At 45.2% G+C, this 19871-nt stretch overlaps 1 protein-coding gene across 1 annotated transcript in view; it reads right to left on the bottom strand.

Moving 5' to 3' along the window:
- cemip (cell migration inducing hyaluronidase 1) overlaps positions 1–19871 on the bottom strand; it is a 137120-nt gene that overhangs the window by 72493 nt on the left and 44756 nt on the right.

The raw sequence follows: 19871 nt of genomic DNA, 5'->3' as shown, positions 1-19871 counted from the left end.
AGGAGCGACTCGGTATGATTTTTAAGATCCTAAAAGGATCAAAGAATTCAACAGGGAGGAGAGAAGAGAGAGACCAAGCTAATAATAGCTCGCTTGTTTAACTAAGGTTATGTAAAGATATTGCGTAAGACACATAGGTCGAGGGGCGGCACGGTGGCGCAGCAGGTAGGTGTCGCAGTCACACAGCTCCAGGGACCTGGAGGTTGTGGATTCGATTCCCGCTCTGGGTGACTGACTGTGAGGAGTGTGGTGTGTTCTCTCTGTGTCTGCGTGGGTTTCCTCCAGGTGAATGTCTGTGAGGAGTGTGGTGTGTTCTCTCTGTGTCTGCGTGGGTTTCCTCCGGGTGACTGTCTGTGAGGAGTGTGGTGTGTTCTCCCTCCCTTACAGACAATGGATGGATGGACATAGGCCGAGGTAAAAGCTTGACTTTACTGTCCAAGGCCTTGGAAGGGGTTAAGCCTCTCTTATTTAGCATATTATGGTCAGGAATCCATTCAGAGAGGCCTTTAGTTGGTAAATATCTGCCCCTAGAGAAGCTGAGCGCAGGTGCATGTCCACACTGGGGATGGTATAATCGAGGAGCAGGTGGAAATGGGAGCCCTGTGTGGATGTTATTGTTGGACACAGTCTGTTAGGTACAGAACACATTCTGATGGTCATACGCATCCAGTTACATTGCGAAGTGAACGCATGGTAAAGAACTAAAGAACTAAAGAGCTAAAGAGCTGAAAGTGTAAGGCCCTGATGCTTGATGTTGGGGCCACAGTCTCATTGTTCTCATTGTGATATTAGTGAAAAATAAGCTCCACACACTGACCGTCTCCTTCTACACTGCCTTGTTTGTTGTTGTCTGAGACTGAGTCTGAGCTGCACCCTCTAGTGGTTGTGTTGCTTAACGCACAGGTTAATGTTCAAGGGTGTGATGTCATTATATCGTGGTTCAACAAAAGATAGGAACAAGACATTGTTTTCTTTTTTTTTTGAGAGTTGTGCAAAAGTCACAGCCCACGTTGAAAAGATTTATTTTTTAATCACTATTTATTATTTTTTTTATTAATTGTCTTATTATTATATATCACTCATTATTCAGTTCTGGGCGCATGGCAGGAACACACCCTGGAGGGGGCGCCAGTCCTTCGCAGGGTGTCTCACACTCTCACATTCACTGACAATTAATTTAATATTTGTTAAATGTATTTTTCATACAATATTTCTACTTAAAATTGACTACATGCATCTGAATTAACCCAAATGTTACACTACGTTCCCGTGACAGTGGTGTGTCTAAGTTGGGATGGATAGTGCTAGTCCAGAGAAGTCATCGGCACGCCCAGTTCTAAAATGTAAAATGTTGTCATCTCTCCGTTCTAAAATATAAACTACTACTTCGTTACTGTCTTCCCAAATATTCCAAATGCCCACCCAAAGGTGACGTACAGGTAACGACTCTGTCCTTTAAACACCACATTTCTTCCCTGTGTTTGGACGTGATCGCTGTACGTGGGCAGCGACGGTTATCTCGTTCCGTACAGAAATATTCATATCCGCACAAAGGGAGCAGAACTGAGCCTTTGAAGCCTGGAGAAGGCCGCACGGGGGGCGCCTCGCTACTAACTCGGTGCCTCCAATATCTCGTCTCCGAATGGAACGAGGGCCAAGGGACTGGATGAGGAAATTACAGGTTGAGGAGTCAGAAGGGCCTTCATTTCAGCGGCTGCTTCTTAGAACAAATTAAAAAGCTGGAGAAAAGTAGCCGGCTTTCTGTGCAGCAGGTGGCAATTAGGTGAAAAGTACGCGGCTCTGTGCGGGGCTCAGCTTTGCTAAAGCAAGCTAAAGGCATTTAGAGCTCTTCCCGCTAAGAGCCGTGCTCATTTTCTCCAGCTTAAAATCAGATTCCTGCCAACTCCCGAGACTGTTTTCACTTTTCAGCCGTGTTTTCCAATAACATTGCTGTTCTGAAGAATTGGTCTGAGGTGCATAACAACCCCCGGCTACTCGCCGTTCAGATGCCATTAGTTCTACTGTCCAGTAACTCGGCTCCTTCCCGCAGAAAGCCTCCTATATTCTCTGTGCACATCCACCACTCCAGGACCCTTCATTAAGATCCAAGTACAATACGCCATTACCCTCTTCTTTGTAATAGACTGCCTATTATTTACGACGTGACACTGCTGGTCCTGGTTTACATACGCTCTGCACACTTTCACTCAGCTCTGTGCTCTTTAATCTGGGGTCAACTTGGCCGCCGTGTTCCTTGGATACGGGGCTAGTTTGCATTGCACTGTAGTGTATGTGAATCAAAGCTATTTCTTTATTACATTTCACTGTCAAGGCCTGTAGTTTAGTCTTCGTCAACTTGTACTACCTCTTCCAGTCAGGATTACTGACCCTGCGCTGGGTGAATCAGCTCTGAACACACCTTCTGATTGGTTGAAATAGCATCTGAAAACTCTATGAGAAGCTTCTGCTCTTCTATAAAGTCTTTACCTTTTTTCACATGTACATTTCTTGGATTTGGAGGTGTTTCTTGGATTTGTGGCCACCTTGAGCACAACAAGACCTTTGTATTATGTGAAAAGGCTCAGACGTGGGACAAACTGATGAACACTTATTGATCGTTTGCCTTCAGAAATCAATCACCTCATCAATAACACGCACAGCTGGAAAATGTCAGAAGGTGTGTGTTTAACAGTTCTTTTCTACAGATCCAAGAGGTAAAGATTTATTTATATAAGAGTATCTGATACATTATGTGAACACACACACACACACACACACACACATGTTCATTATTAGTGACTAAAAGCATCAATAAGTAGAGACGTTTATTGGGATGATTTAACAGTGAGTTTATTTGGGTTCTCTGCAAACCTCCAGTACATTTCTGAAGAGGACACACACACACACACACACACACACACACACACACACACACACACACATACAAATATATGTGGCCATTTAGTGAAGGAGCAGGTGTAAACGGTTCCCTGGAGCTAAGATGTTTGGGTCAGAAAAACAGACCCTGCCCTGAGGACACACACACACACACACACACACACACACACACTGTCTTCAGCACTCCCGTATCAGAGTCGTGTTGAACTGCTGTCCTGCAAAACAGAAAGAAGAGTAAACAAATGAACAATCAGCAAACAACCAACAACACACTCCATGTTTGTTTTTATAAAACATCTGGGTTCATTTGTGTTCATATAAAAAAGTAAGATGATACAATGACAAACCCTTGCTCTGTATTGACACCATAAACTGTAAATATGCAATAAATATAATGTATTATTTTATTATCATTACATCGATTTTTAAAAGTGCATTTCATCCAGAAAATGTAGAAAAACACTATTTCTCCACATACTATCCCCATACAAACAAACAATCACACACACACACACACACACACACACACACACTGTTCCACAGGCATGTGAATCCAGTCACATGTTGCTTATCTTTTGCTGAAAGGCATGAGTCTGCAGGTCAGAGAACACACGCCTCTGTCCAGGCGAAAAGAACGAGAGAAGAGAGAAAACAAATCAACAGGCAAAAAAAAAAAAAACACACACACACATTTGCATACGCAGCCCATACAGTAAATAACACTGGCTGCTTCACAGGTGAATTGATGATGCGGTTATTGCACAAGGGCGTGCAAGCCTGGAGAAAGCAATGATACTAATCACCTCTCTCTCTCTCGTCCATCAGATGAGCTCCTATCTTGCCTCATTTAGCAGAATAGCGTGGTGAAATTCTGGGAGAGTGGAGGGCAAACTCCCTCTCAGAGTTTACTGATGCACTGAGGGAGGACATTTCCCCAGAGTCAAATAGCAGGGAACAACCGAAGAGGATTCACACGAACAACAGTCTTACTGACTGAGGCCAGGGGGAGGGCCCTAAATCCATCCTCAATAAAACAAGGACGGTAGTAACACTCAAAACACCGCCCTGAAATCAAACACAGTACAGGTTTCTTCTCAAAGTAACACTAGGTAGCATTGTTCATTACAATTATAGCTTCAAAATGGTTGGCAGTATAGACAGTGTGTTAGGGTCATTTGAAAAGCTCTAGGGTCTGTTGGTGGTCATTTAAAAAGCATTAGGAGAGAGGAAGTACGTGCAGCCTGCGTCAATACACAACAATGTCAACAACAACAACAACTCAAACTACAGGAGAGTGTGGAAATGGACTGTTCACAGGTTGTTTATCTCTCAGAGATGTATTGAATATTTAAACAGATTTCACAAAGATTGTACTGGAAAACCATTCCGATTTCCATCCAATTACAGTCTGCGGTTCGAACCTGAGCTCCAGGGCTTCGCTGATCCCCACCCTCAAACTGTCTGAGGCTAAATTTGTGGCAGAATGAACATCCTCCCCATTTCCCACTGAGAATTACTGAACTGTGGCATGTGAGCGCATGTTCACTGCACATATCTCGAAGCTCGACGTCCAGCCAAGAAAGCTCTCGGCCACTTTCCCTCGCTCCACGCATCCGACCCAACGCTTCACTGAACGTGCCCTCGTCAAAAATCTCACACTGAGATTCTCCCACATTACATCACCCTCGACACAGCAGGAGCCTGATAAAAGCCGGGGCTCTTGGGATTCGCCTTCGCCGTGCTGTGCTATCTCCTTCTCTCCCGGATATCTCCCATGTGGTTGAGCCTGGATATCTCCTCGGAGAAAAAAAAACGCTGACCCTCTCCTCCGTCCGGCCTGATAACCTCATTTCAACATTCTCCATTGAAGCTGACCTCTCTGTATCTGTCCAGCACCGTCCAGAACAAACAGAGACAAAATCCAGAGCCAGAAACGCAGGTTCTGTTCTCAGACGCTGGTTTGGACTCCTGCTTACGGATGGCTAGGGCATCATCCAGGGGTCTGGGCATTTATGTAGATATTCAATTTGACAGTTTTATCCGTGCTATTTCTATTTAGTCGTCCAAATAAAGTACTAAGCCAAGTTTCTGGATTCCTGCCGCCAGTTCATTTAAATGGGAAGTGTCTGTTTTGAACACGCGCCCGTGTGTTTTACAAGAGCGAGAATGGCCTCGGCGAGAAGTTATGAGCTGTTTCACAAGCTCAGCAGACTTGTAAACACTCAGGGAGCCTCTGAACTCCATCACAGAAGCTGAATTTAAATAAATGGATATGTTTGTGTTCTATTTTTCCTCCCCACATGACGAGTGAAATCATTAAAATGTAGCTCTAATTTGATTTCTTATATTCATATATTTAACAACATTATTGATAGGCAATTTTAGTCATTTTAAAACTGATCTAATTCTGATCAGATCTGCAAAATACTGATGAATTAAAAACTCTGACACTACAGTAAGGGTAAATAATAAGTTTGGTGTGTCCTCCGGGTGACTGTCTGTGAGGAGTGTGGTGTATTCTCCCTGTGTCTGTGTGGGTTTCCTCCGGGTGACTGTCTGTGAGGAGTGTGGTGTGTTCTCCCTGTGTCTGCGTGGGTTTCCTCCGGGTGACTGTCTGTGAGGAGTGTGGTGTGTTCTCCCTGTGTCTGCGTGGGTTTCCTCCGGGTGACTGTCTGTGAGGAGTGTGGTGTGTTCTCCCTGTGTCTGCGTGGGTTTCCTCCGGGTGACTGTCTGTGAGGAGTGTGGTGTGTTCTCCCTGTGTCTGCGTGGGTTTCCTCCGGGTGACTGTCTGTGAGGAGTGTGGTGTGTTCTCCCTGTGTCTGCGTGGGTTTCCTCCGGGTGACTGTCTGTGAGGAGTGTGGTGTGTTCTCCCTGTGTCTGCGTGGGTTTCCTCCGGGTGACTGTCTGTGAGGAGTGTGGTGTGTTCTCCCTGTGTCTGCGTGGGTTTCCTCCGGGTGACTGTCTGTGAGGAGTGTGGTGTGTTCTCCCTGTGTCTGCGTGGGTTTCCTCCGGGTGACTGTCTGTGAGGAGTGTGGTGTGTTCTCTCTGTGTCTGTGTGGGTTTCCTCCGGGTGACTGTCTGTGAGGAGTGTGGTGTGTTCTCCCTGTGTCTGTGTGGGTTTCCTCCGGGTGACTGTCTGTGAGGAGTGTGGTGTGTTCTCCCTGTGTCTGCGTGGGTTTCCTCCGGGTGACTGTCTGTGAGGAGTGTGGTGTGTTCTCCCTGTGTCTGCGTGGGTTTCCTCCGGGTGACTGTCTGTGAGGAGTGTGGTGTGTTCTCCCTGTGTCTGTGTGGGTTTCCACCGGGTGACTGTCTGTGAGGAGTGTGGTGTGTTCTCCCTGTGTCTGCGTGGGTTTCCTCCGGGTGACTGTCTGTGAGGAGTGTGGTGTGTTCTCTCTGTGTCTGTGTGGGTTTCCTCCGGGTGACTGTCTGTGAGGAGTGTGGTGTGTTCTCTCTGTGTCTGCGTGGGTTTCCTCCGAGTGACTGTATGTGAGGAGTGTGGTGTGTTCTCCCTGTGTCTGCGTGGGTTTCCTCCGGGTGACTGTGAGGAGTGTGGTGTGTTCTCCCTGTGTTTGCATGGGTTTCCTCTGGGTGACTGTCTGTTAGGAGTGTGGTGTGTTCTCTCTGTGAACTGGGTAATGGTTACAGACAATAAATGAATGAATGAATGAATGTACAGAAATCAATGGTGGGGGGCGCTTCCTACCCTCCTTCAAAAGTTCCATAGTGCCATTTCTGCAGTGCTGAGCATGGGGTAGCTATGACAGAGGCCCTATTCTGCTTATTACAGCCCAGTGGAGCATCTCAGTGATTTTGAAGCTGTAACTGTATGCAAGGGTTCCTCAAAGGTCCTTTATTAAAGAAATGATTGCTCTATTTAGAAGCACCAGTTCGCTATAGAAACAGGTCCATGGAGAATGTGCTGTAAATGGTTTCCCTCACTAATACATCATTTGTGCAGTGTTGAAAGAGTTTGTTTGTATCTGGTTCCTCCTCTGACCTGGACCTGACTGTGCTGCACTCAGAAAAACCTGGAAAAACCTGAAGCTGCGCTGACAGAAAACCTCAATTAATGTCTAAATACAGAGCGGTCGGCTTCAGCATGTCATTACAAGGAGCTCCAAAAGAGCAAGGCTGAGGAAGGGCTCAGCAGATTACAGCCCACTTCCCTCAGGCCTAGAGGCGTGGGTCTGAAAGAGGAAGAAAAACACCGGCCTCAGGAATGTTCCATATGTCTGAAAGAAAACGGAGGAGAAAGTCGCTGATGTGACGGAGCTTCTCTTAAAGCAACAGTTCGGCGTGAAGTTAAATTTACACAGTTTTTTCCACTTACTCCACATCTTTTATGGCAGCTGACAGAGGAAGAGCCGTCTCGCTCTATTCTCTAAGGACTGCTGTGCTCGTGGACTCCTGCCCTCGGACAGCTGAGACATCACCAGGGACAGGAACCGATGATGGGAACAATGCTCAGACAGCTGCACCTCTCACTGACACTTTGAGTGTTAAACTTTAACACTGCAACGTTCTCAGCGTTGATTTAACACTGGTGAAGTGCTGTGCAGAAGCCCAGGAGGCAAAGGTTGTACACTATCTGCTGTACAGGATGAGAGAGCATTGTTCTATGTCTCACATACTCACTCACATTTAGGGTCCTCCACAAGGGGGCACTCATGTCTCCAACAGAGTTGCTTAGAATCTTCAAATTGAGATAAAGCTTAAAGACTCAAAGTTACAGTTATAATTCTGTTACTAATATGCAACTGGTTCCTCACTCACTCACTCACTGTTATGAACTGCACCACAAGGGGCGCTGTTTCTCACATGCATTTCGGTATTGGTATTTTTGCTCCTGGGCTCCCCCTACAGTTTCAGAATGTAATTCACTTTTACACAGAGTCCTGAAACCAAGGGAGAGGATGAGAGAGGGGTGGAGTTACACAGGTTAGTTTCTGCAGTGCTGAGCCCAGAGTAGCAGCAACAGAGACTCTTTTCTCTCTATTAGAGCTCAGTGGAGCACCACAATGGTTTTTAATCTATAAGATAAAATGCTTTAAAGCATAGCTCTCTATACCGATTACCAGCTCCTGTCTCCTGTTTCTCTGGACGTCTGCTTCTGAGTCGATAGTGGCATAAATGCAACAGAAAATGGCATAGGGTTGGTGTAGATTTAGTAGATACAAATGCCTTCTATGTCAAAGACCCAGGCTCAATTCCCTGCTCAGGTAAGTTCTCCATGCTACACCAATAAGAGTCCCGGGGTTAGACTCTTAACCCTGCATTCGCCAACAGCTGTAACACGAGTCGAATTCATAGCTCTAGCCCAGCACTAAATAAACCATTTTCAAACACCAAACCCGTCTCGACCGACTGAGGAGAGGGTGAAATGCTGCGCTTCATTTTTCGCTGAACTATCGCTTTAACTGCCCCCCACAATGGTGACCCCCACAGCAGCAGCGTCCACTGGAGGAATGGCTGAGTGTGACCTCTGCCCACTTCATCTCGTCTGTCAGAAGCTCGGTGACACGGAGGAGTGTGGCGTGGAAAACTGAGACCGAAAGTCCATGGCTATTCATCAGAGGTGTATTTGTGTGTGTGTGTGTGTGTGTGTGTGTGAGTTCTTTGTGAGTTCTCAGTAAAGTGAGCTGTGCTCTCCGGAAGCAGAAGGGAACCAGAGCTTTCGGACATCGTCGGTGTTGAAACAGCTATTTTTTGCCGCTCCCCGCAGACAGAGCTAATCCGGTCAAGACTGGGACACAGCAGAGTGCTGACCGAGGCAGTCAGAGAAAGCCAACACACTGCCAACACAGCACCTCACCTCCAGCCTCAAATATCTCCAGAGGTCAGAGAGGGAGCAGGCCCATGGAGCTTCGCCTCACTCTGGAGTTTCTGCAGCTTCTCAACCTTTTTTTTTCCTCCAAAGACTCAGGATCTGGTTTCATTCTGATCAACACTGTAGCGGAGTATTTATTATACACCGTGGTTTTATTCTGGGGGGGTCAATATCAGTGGTTTTAATCTTGTGGCTGATCAGCTTATGCCATGTACTTACTGGCCACTTTAACAGAAACATCCCTCCTGGTGCTTATACTTGCTCGCTGCTTTATTGGGAACACTATCCTTATCTGTACACACAGTTATTGACTGGAACACACACACACACACACACGGTCCAATGGTCCAACGAGTGCCAAACAATCCATAAAATCTCCAGATAAAAGCAGCTCTTTGCTCAATAAGTGACCACCAATGAAGCGCTAGAGGACGTTGTGCGCACACACAGTAACTGTGGGGTTTCCAATAAAGTGGCCAAGTAAGAGGCTTTCCACAGGTGTTGAAAAATGGCTGTACAAGCACAACACAAGAGTGCACAGGTAAGTGTATGTTATTAGGGCAAGGATTTGAGACATGCGTTTCAGCCAGGTGTGACATTCTTCACATGCCTCTTCATCCAGGCGTGAACAACAAAGACGGGTCTCTGACAGGGGGCTCCTGCAAAACTGTTTGGAGATAAGAGGCGTGGAGAAAGTGTGTGTGTGTGTGGTTTTCTGGAGATTGCGCAGCGATAGGAGCTGGAACACGGGTAACAACAACAGCCGTGTCCATGGGTTCCCCCTCGGTGCTGTGTTAGACACGAGACCGGCACACACAGCTCCACTGAGGTTTTTGTGGAACAAGGAGTGTCTAGAAGAAAGGGAGGTGTTTGAAATTCCTCACACGCTGCATCGGCCCATCGACGAACTAATACAGAGCAGCAGGCCTGCCAAGAAAATTAATTTTTTATCCTTAAAGCAACAGGTGGTGCTCGCAGAAGATATGGATAGGAGCCAGTGCTGGATTAAAGATGAGCGTCCTGTAGGCCACAATCAAACACAAAACCTTATAACATTCCAGTTCTTTGAGGACGCTGAACAGAAACCAGCCACGTAAGCCTTTGTTCTTTTTGAGCTGAGCGTATTTATGCCGTATTTGTGAAAAAAATAAGCACTTTTCCTAAAGACAGCCCAATAATAAATCCCCCAAGTCCAGCCAAACGATCCAGCGACACGTCGGGAAACGTCCTTATCAGTTCTTTAAGGAACTACACCGAAGAGAGAAGTTCAAACACTGCTTTGTGTCCTTTTTTCAGTCGGGTTCAGCTTTTCAAAGCAGCTTCTGAAATAGTTTGTCAATCAGCCTGCGGTGTTTGTCTGCAGAGAGTAAGACCACCTGCATGTTTCTGAATACCTGGACTCTAAAAATCTCACTCCAAAGGCACATCAACATCTGTCCATCGTGTGTTACTTTCTATGACGTGACTGACAGGTTTATAAAAGGAATCGATCCAAAACACACTCCCAGAGTTGGATGGAGTCAAAGCTGGTCTAAAAACAACAAGCGTGTACTTTCTAACAAACAACTTCTCCTACACATCACACTGGTGTCACAACCATCAGGAGTTGGGAAGCCTTCAGAGAAGCTTTAATGGTTTCCAGGAACTAACAAAACATGTCTGTGATGTTAAGTGCACCTTTAGACTTTTATCTTTGGTAAACACTGAGTCCTGCTGTGTATTATTTCTAAGCTTTGGTCAGAAAAGAATGGGTTAAAATAGAGAAAAGCTCTCTGTAGTATCCAGCCAAGCGAGCTTTCTCATTGGTTAGGCCCTCAGGAGCAGGACAGATGTCTGATGTTCCAGATCAAATTCATTGCTAATGTCATTGCTGCTCTTCTGGCGATACCAGGTCCCTCAGCGACAGAACAGGAGCCGAAGTGTGACCTCAGTCAGGGATTAGGAATTGAAAACAGGGGTCATTACAGAAGGAGTCACTGTAAAACTGCAGCATTAACATAGATGTCATCTTTGGGTGAGAATGTGGATTACTTTTGGGTGACAACAATTACACTTTGGCTGATGTAAGGTATGTAAAAGGGGATGGAGGACACACAGCCTCAGGAACAGGGTCTGGGACCAAAACAAATGAAACCAGATGTTGATTTTTTGATGGGAATTAAGTATAAAACTACAGAGGGAAGCCTCACCCTCTCTCTCTTCTATGAATAAGAGATATAAAAATATCTATAAAATAAAATGATATACAGGAGGTCCTCGGGTTACGTCAGTCCCGAGTTACGATGTTTCGTGGTTGCGACACATCTCCCATTTACCGTATAAAGCCTTGTTTGGACTTACGTGGTTTTGTGTCGTAAACGTCGTAACGTGAACTTCGTGTTTGAAGTGCGCGGCGGAAGAATACACGGTTACGCGGCTCAGGACCGAGGAGGATAGGTGTTAGGATAGGATCAGTGCTTACAGTATGTTAATTATGTACAGTATTTATTCCGACTTACACCGAAAATCGGTTTACGACACGACGTAGGAACGGATCAACCCCTGTATAAACATATATAAATATCTGTGGATGTTTTCTCTGGGTGGCAATGCAAACCCCAGCCCACACGTAGACACGCCCCCAAAACACAAGCAATGTTCATGTTCCCCAGTATTAGCTTCATAACTCGCTAAGCTAACGTAGCACTATACAATAATAATAAACCAAGGCACCATTTTCTTCCCCATTTATATGTAAATTGCTCATTGTATCTCATTGTTTTGAGACACTAAGTCAATATGTTGAAACAGTAAACTATCTCAATATTTTGACTCAAAACAAAGAGATAGTATTTCGAAATATTGAGATAGAAACTTACATATTAAAGAAAAACAATCAGTGCATTTTTTAATTATTATTTTACTCGGTGGAAACAGGCTTCCACACTCTGCAAACAGTTATGGTCGTAATATTTTATTCCAAGTAATTTTGGAGCATTTCTATTGGTTCATTGCATATGAAACGCTGTTGCTGCTTTTAAATGATGAAGTAAAGTAAAACATGTTCTTCGACAGAGACTAAGTCCTAGAGGGGTGCTAGCAGAAGTCAATATTATCAACAGATGTTTGTTCTGATTTGTCCAACGTTTACGGCCTGCTCTGAAGAATCTATCACAAAATAAAAGTCCCCAAGTTTTAAAGGCAATCAAGGAAACTCAGGTGAAAGATAATTACAAAAACCTTGAATCTATCCTTTCATCAGGATGATTTGAGCTATACATCACACGCTGATGAGGACGCTAAGGCCATTTGTGTCACACTGATAGATTTGCTGGAAAGCAGGCAGTACATCATGTCACATTATGTGAGTGTGGTGTATTAAAACCCTCCCAACTTTCTAATGAAATAATAGAAATGAAAAATGAAAAATACATGTGTTTTCTGGGAATGAAAGGGAAGCCCCCAGCACCAATGCTATATAGGTATATTTATTACAAGCAGCCTACCTTCACACACACACACACACACACACACACACACACAGCCTGCAGGAAAACATACCTCCACCCACAAATTCAGTCTCAGATCTTGGTTGAATTAATTTGGAGATCTGGGCTCTGGGGCGGCCAGCCCACACTTCAGAGAACCACCGGAAGCTGGTCTGTTTTTTTAGTGCAGACTTCTTTGAAGCTCCACGTCCTTTCAGACCCATAGCATCTAGTCGTCATCTCACATTGGATGATGTCTCTATGTAACTGAATTATTCAATTTGAAACATTGTTTTGTGTTTACATTGAGTCGTGGGTAAGGTTTTAGCTCACTGAGTCACACACACACACACACACACACACACACTGTGGAGACGTCTTCAATCTGTCTGATATTTAGTTTGTCTCTCTCAGGCTACACGGAGTGACACATACAGACAGAAATATATGACTCTGTGTGTGTGTGTGTGTGTGTGTGTGTGTGTGTACCGGAGTGAGATTATTTTTTTGCTGAAGAGTAAAGGCTTCCACCTGTCAGGCCGGGCTGAAGGCAGCCTCTTTTATTCCTGCCACTGTCGAGAGCAGAGTGAAAAAGCTCTTTCTCTTTGTAGATAAGACGCAGAATAAGGAGGCTATCAGTTTATCTGGGAGAGGAAGGAAGGAATCCACCTTTTTCCTTTCTTTAATCTCTCTCCCAGTGATGAAACCGACAGACAGACAGAAACGGCGAGAAAACTGACACGAAAACGCTCTCATTATGAAATACAGAAGAAAAAAAAAAAATCAAACCCTGAGAGTCCCCCAAGCTACGAAAGTTCAGACTCAAAGCCGAGAAAGAAAGAGAGAAATTAAAGAGTGATGAAACTAAAAAAAGGGGAGATGATGAAATCTCACTAGGTCCAAAATCTGGAGAATGTGAGGGTATCAGAACATATGAAGAAATATATAAAACTGGAAACAATATTAACACACCACTCGAGATGGCGTGGCTGCATTAGCATAACAACTGCATGGCTAATGACAGCTAACTAGCGCTAATGAAGCTGAGGGGTGTGTGTAATTTGAGGCAGATTTGGCTAAAACATCATAAGCAGCTCTGATTTATCCGTTTTGACAGATTCCAGAAAAATCATAAATTGAAATGTTCCGCCTCCCACCGAACGCTGCGGTACAACCTCGTCTGCATTTTGTGAATTTTTCAGCTGAATCTAAGCAGCGAAAAGGAGCTTTAAATTCATGTTTCTGCTAAGAATCTGGGATTTTTAGGGGATTTTTAAGCTTTTCTGTGGCTAGATGGAAGAAATCTGATTAACTGAGAAGCTTAATTCACATGCAGTCAATTAGCATCACGCTAACGTCTTGTCTAAACAACTACATTTGCTACAAATCCTTACACCAAATACCATCATAAAGTTTGTAGAATACAATGTTGAGGATGTTAAACACTGAGTTCAGTTTATTCAATCTCTGACTTTTATCCTGATGATGTCTTTCACAACAGATGCAGTTTTTCAGACGGTGAAAACGGTGGCATTATATTTGATTTCTGCAAACCTCTGCAATCACTGTTATCTCTGCCGTCGTCATGGAGACAACCAAGTGTGACGGATCTGCTGTGTCCCAGCAGAGAAACCTGAACCGGGAACAACACAGCCAAAATAACACATCGGGTCTGGAGGGTACTGTTGTGATGCTGCAAGAATGACGACGAAATGTTTTGCTTTTTCACCCGTCCAGTTGTGTCCAGTGTGGAACAGCCTCTGTCTGTTTACACGACCAAACACTGGAAGACATTGGAAAACTGTTCGAATTATGTGCATTTTTGCCACAGTTTTTAGATTAAAGTAGTTCACTGGAAACTGTGCCAACATCATTTTTTAATCAAACACTGACTATGACCTGTTAGACACCCTGAAGCTGCCAGTGGCTCCAGATAACTTCACTACACTCACTTCTCTCAGTCCAGAAAAACCCAACCTGTTTTCTGCAGAACTGCTGAATAATTAGCTCTGAATCCTTAGTTTATTTTAATTCTATTTTTGTGCCATGCCTTAGAGGTTAACACTGTTTAATACTTTGTTTTTATTCTAATGAATGAGGCTTTAATGCATAATGAGGAAATGATCTAATCATGAACCAGAACTGGAGAGAATCAGAATGAAGGAGAGAGAGAGAGGGGGGGGGGGGGTGTAAAATGAGAAGGAGAAAAATACAGGAGAGAGGAAGAAAGTAAAAGAGATTCATACATTCATTGTCTGTAAGCGCTTATACACTTCAGGGCGGCGGTGGATCCGGAGCCTACCCGGAATGACACACACTCACACATTGACACCTATGGACACTTTTGAGGCTCCAATCCACCTACCAATGTGTGAAGCGTGGGAGGACACCGGAGCACCCGGAGGAAACCCACGCAGACACAGAGAGAACACACCACACTCCTCACAGAGAGTCACCCGGAGGAAACCCACACAGACACAGAGAGAACACACCACACTCCTCACAGAGAGTCACCCGGAGGAAACCCACGCAGAAACAGAGAGAACACACCACACTCCTCACAGAGAGTCACCCGGAGGAAACCCACACAGACACAGAGAGAACACACCACACTCCTCACAGACAGTCACCCGGAGCGTTACTCGAACCCACAACCTGCAGCGCCACAGACAGAGAGGAAGTGAGAAAGCGACTGATCAGATCAGTTATCAGATTATTAGATGCCTGTGAACACACTGACATTAGTGGACCCCCCTTAGTGAATGAATTCAGCTACTTTCTGGACCCAGTCATTGAGTCTGAACCTAAACAGGATGCTGTAGAAGCAGCTGAACAAAAGCCAAATCTCCATCCTCCAAAGCCAAGCCTGGGCTGAAGGGGTGTAAAGCCAGGTGTGAATCTCCAGTATTGAGCTGTGGATCAGCTGAAATGTATTCTCTGCACTGAATGATCGCCTTCCAATACCGAGACGAGTGGGAGTGGTGTTTGTGATCCAGAGCCAAGCAGCCAACATCAGAACCTGACCTCGTCTATCACAACAATGTTCCAAATGCCTTCCGTTCACATCGTATTCAGTCGTTTTCCATAAGAATTTATACCAATCTCACAGGGAGTCAGAGATCTGAGTTACGACCCTAAGCTCTCTCTTCAGTCTAATGTCTGATAAGCTTCTCCTCCTTCTGTTTCTTGTGACAAAGCTTTGGCAGCCCACCACCACAAGCTGTTCCCCAAGCCTTTCTTCGTTCATCAAAGAAGGGTCCGTCCTCCTGATGTAAAGCAGAAGCCCCCAGTCCTCTCCGTTCCTGCAGTCATATCATGTCTTCTCCTAAAGGCATGAATCCAACTTGCAAAATACCTGTTATTATAAATGATTTAGTGTCTGCTGTGAAGCTACATACGTTGTGTAGTCGAGGAAATGAGGAGCTGGATGTGGGCCCGGATAAAAGCCCTTAGGGTTCAGGAATGCAGAGAATGTACAGCACAATTTGAAAGAAGGTGACAGCCTTCACACTTTCCATCTCTCTCTCTCTCTCTCTCTCTCTCTCTCTCTCTCACACACACACACACACACACACACACACACACACACACACACACGGACATGCACATAATAGAGTCAGGTCTGTTGCAATCAGACAGTCTGCCACTGCTCCCACCATTGACGGCCTGCAATCAAATTAAAGACAGCCCCACAGTCACAGCGCCAGAGACGCTGCAATCACCCAAACCGTGTCCTTTATTCGTCTGAGCCTCCACTGAGCCAGAGTTTAACATGGGAGGCTCTCACTGAGCCATAACTGAATGTTCACAAATCATAACTCAGTGCTGTTAGGTGTAAGAGGGGAAAAATGCCAAGCCAAGTCAACAGTGATTACAGTCATTCAAAGTTCAACAGCAACTCAACTCTTATACATTGTTTTACATATAATTGCTGAATATTCAGGGTTGGAGTGGCGGTGAGGGGGGTGAGATGGGTGGGTGGGCTGGGATCTGGAGCCCACCTGGAGCCCACCAACCCACACACGGAGAACACTGCTGTGGGGTTTTGACCAAAGCAGGTCACAGACGTTTTTATTAAGAAACAAAATTGTGTTCCACTGTGGAGAGGAGGGCCCTCAGTAATTACTACAAATAAACTCTTAGGCCTGAATATGATGCACTGCATACACACAAATTACCTTTAACCATGAGAAGACGCAATTGTTTTCTCATGTGGAAATCTTTATTTATTAATACAATGCATTCTATTTAGACCCAGCAACAGGTCCTCAGAGCTGAAGAGGTTAAACACTGTTTATCCAGTTCAGTGAAGTGTTCGCTGCCAAACCCAGGGCTCCACATGCTTTAAATGTGGCATGACATGCTAACAAATAACTGGCTACTGTCTGATGAATTGCTACTGACAATCATGCCGGCAGAAACTGATTTACGGCGCTGATAACTTTTCGGGCAAACTCCGGCGTCCTAACGAGCCCACCTCATCTCCACGTGAGGAAGGCTGCGCTCAGAAGGCCCTTCCTCCCCACCTCCGAAACGTCTCCCATTTGCAAATCCAATACGAAGCATTAAACGGTTGGTTAGCTCGCCGTCCCGCCGCACGCGGAAGATGGAAATTCAGAGCTTTTCCCATTAATCTAATACGGCTCTGACAGGCGTGCTGATCTGTAAGCTCCAGACTGCAGCGAGGCGCAGAGAGCAGGCATGCATGATGCATTATCCACCCGGACAGCCGAGCACGGCGAAGGTGGCATAATGTGATAAAGAAGAAGTGAAGGCATCTACAAGGACGTGCTTGAGGTTGGGCTACGGCCGACAGATGACTGGACGCATCAGCTGAAGGAGGGTGAGGATGAGTGAGTGATATTTAACAGATTTTGAAAGTTCAATGTTAAAAGGATTCTCCTCGTTCCCAGCAGGACATCCTCACAGCCTCAGAGACTGACAAGGTTTGGCAGGCAATCCTCTCCGGAACGGTTACCATGCTGCATATGACTTCTAATAGGTTTATGCTTGTAACTTCCCAGTTCAAACAGAAGATTATAAGAAGGGAAACTCCAACACCGTAACTTAACGTCTCCACACTGAGGCTAGATCCAATTTACACAGCCTTTACCTCAAATTTACTCCAACAGCTAAAGCCAGGTTCTGCACTGAACCTCATAAGGTTCCTGACTCTTTGCCATTGGCTCCCCAGCGTAACCTACCCTCCTCCAGTGTTGTGTAGTGCAGTTTCTGTAGGGCTGAGAGCAAAGACAGAGTCTCTATTCTCCTGATTACAGCTCAGTAAAACATCACAATGATCTAGAACCATTAAATCTAGAGCCATTTAGTCCATTTAGCTGCGTCCTGCCACACATTGTACATTCCGGTTACAACACCCATGTGACCTTTGATTTAAAACAAAAGCTTGGGCTTAAGTTTGTGGTCAATAAAGCAAATACAGATCAGTAAAATAGGCCATTGATCTGCCATGATACACAACTTTGAGACTGAACTGGGACATCCCTATTCCAGCCAACCTGAGAATTCGCAGTTAAATGTTCTCCTCTGAGAGTCCTCAGCTGCAATGATGCTGGACTAATGATTAGCAGCAGTCTGGAAGTGTCCCAGAGGAAGCCAAAGCTGGCTTTGAGGCATGTAAAAGATAGAGACCTAATGAGTGGTCATCGACTATGTTTATACCAGAGAGAGAAAATGGGTCAGAATTAATGTGGATTATCTTGAAACCTGAGGTTCTGTAACTTTCTCATCTGCAAATCTAAAGGAGCAGGCATGACTCGGCAGATCTGCTCCATTTGGGGTGAGGGCTAATCGAATTCCAAAAATGTGGACGCTCAATTATTCCAAACAGACGCTAGCTCCAGGGATGGGGATCTCTGCCCTGCTTGACGTTTTCGTGCTGTGCAATTATTGCATTAAATCCCCAGCTGATGGTACGAGCACAACTTCGTTCCTCAATCTCCTACTGAGTTTACAGGAGCTGGGATTGAGCAGCCGTCAGCAGCAGCGCATCGAAAAAACACATGGCTAACGCTGGAGAAGAGTCCCCAGGCAAACATGAAAGTAGAGCAGGAGAGAGAGAGAGAGAGAGAGAGGCAGGCACTTCAACAATGGAAGGTGCAGAACTTTCAGCTGGAAAAGAGCTGAAGTGTGCACTCTGATTGAAGCCAGTCACACCTGCCTGTTCTCTCCGGCGTCTCTCCCTCTCTGTGATGCATCCAAGCGACTTCGCCAAGAGCCTCTATTCAACGTACACACGCTCCTCCGGCACCTTCTTCTCCTGCTGAGCCTTGAAAAAGACTCTCCCTCAGTTCTGTACCAGAGTTTTGTTCCTAGACGACAGAGAGAGTGAAGTACGGAACAGACTGGACACATTCTGTCCTTGTGTTAGGAACCAAAATGGAATAACATCATAACCTGCAGTTTATGGACCACAACATGTGTTTCTCTACCTCATGGATACACAGTAGAGGCGTGGTTCTTGTAAAAAAGGGAGGAGATATCTTTATTGAGAAGCTAAATTATTTTAAACAATGATAATCACATTAGGAGCCTAGGACTTCAATAGTGCTGTGTATTCCACTAAAATTCAGAGTAAATCATGGCAAACCCATGGAGTATCAAAAGTAAATTTGTACTAGAGTCTCAAAAGATTCATTCACCATGTTCATGCACTCATCTGTACATCTACCATTCCTGAACACAATGAGATAAATTGGACATTCTGACGTCCAAAAGCCTAATCACTTTAGCTTCGACTGAAACGTGTATGTCCACTCATCAGCCACCCTTAGACGGTTACCCATGAAGCACTGGTCCATGCATCATTAGGTCAATATCTGACCACAGGATACGCAGTGTCCTGGTGTTATTTGGGTGTTGGACTATTCGCAGCTCATCAGAGACATGGTGATATAGCGGTATGCATGGTGCTGGTATGACTTACACATATCAGTGTCGCTACTAAGCTGAGGGTGGTCCTCCACCCAAAATTATCCAGAGAAGTATGGCTCTCAGGTCAGAAACTGACAACTGATGAAGTTCCAGTGAGTTACAGGTGAGTCCTGTGTTCTGCAAGTGTTCACCGATTCTGTGGGTGTTAAAACCTGCTGAGACTAGAATAGCATCCTCCTCACGTTTGGCTTCTCTCTTTCTTTCTCTACTTCATTCCTTCCTCTTAATTTCAGGCAGAGAAATATTTCCCTCCGTTCAATCAAGTCCCGCAGCCAGTCAGATCCTGCAGATAGCAGGTATTGCATGAGAAACACAAGATGGAGAGCCACCTCTTTCTCTGCATTTCATTAGATAAACATCTCGTCTCTTGCGCAGGAAAAATTAAGGCTTCATTTGTCATTCCTTTGAATGCTCGGACTCGAACGGCTGACGTAGGAGTGCTCTTTATTGGAACGGGTGGGATGGGCGGCAGCTCCGAGGATAAATCACTCGCTAACAGAAAAGGCTGACATATTATTTATTTTAAGAATCCTCTTTCAAAGCACGCCTTCCACCAGCGCCTCCACGCCACCAGGAGAATCAAAGCTGGAGCAGGCTGCCGCCTCAAAGAAACAGATGCTCAAAGTTAGGTGATAAAATAAGAATTACCCTCAGGCCTCGCTGCTGAGAAAGAGAAGAACGGGGACGGCTGAGGAGAGAAGAGGAGGATGCTGGGAAAGAACAAG

This window comes from Hoplias malabaricus, chromosome 16 (assembly GCF_029633855.1).
Source record: "Hoplias malabaricus isolate fHopMal1 chromosome 16, fHopMal1.hap1, whole genome shotgun sequence".
In the NCBI taxonomy this organism is placed as follows: domain Eukaryota; kingdom Metazoa; phylum Chordata; class Actinopteri; order Characiformes; family Erythrinidae; genus Hoplias; species Hoplias malabaricus.
The sequence above is the reverse complement of the archived record's forward strand: the minus strand, read 5'-3'. Positions and strand labels throughout refer to the sequence as shown.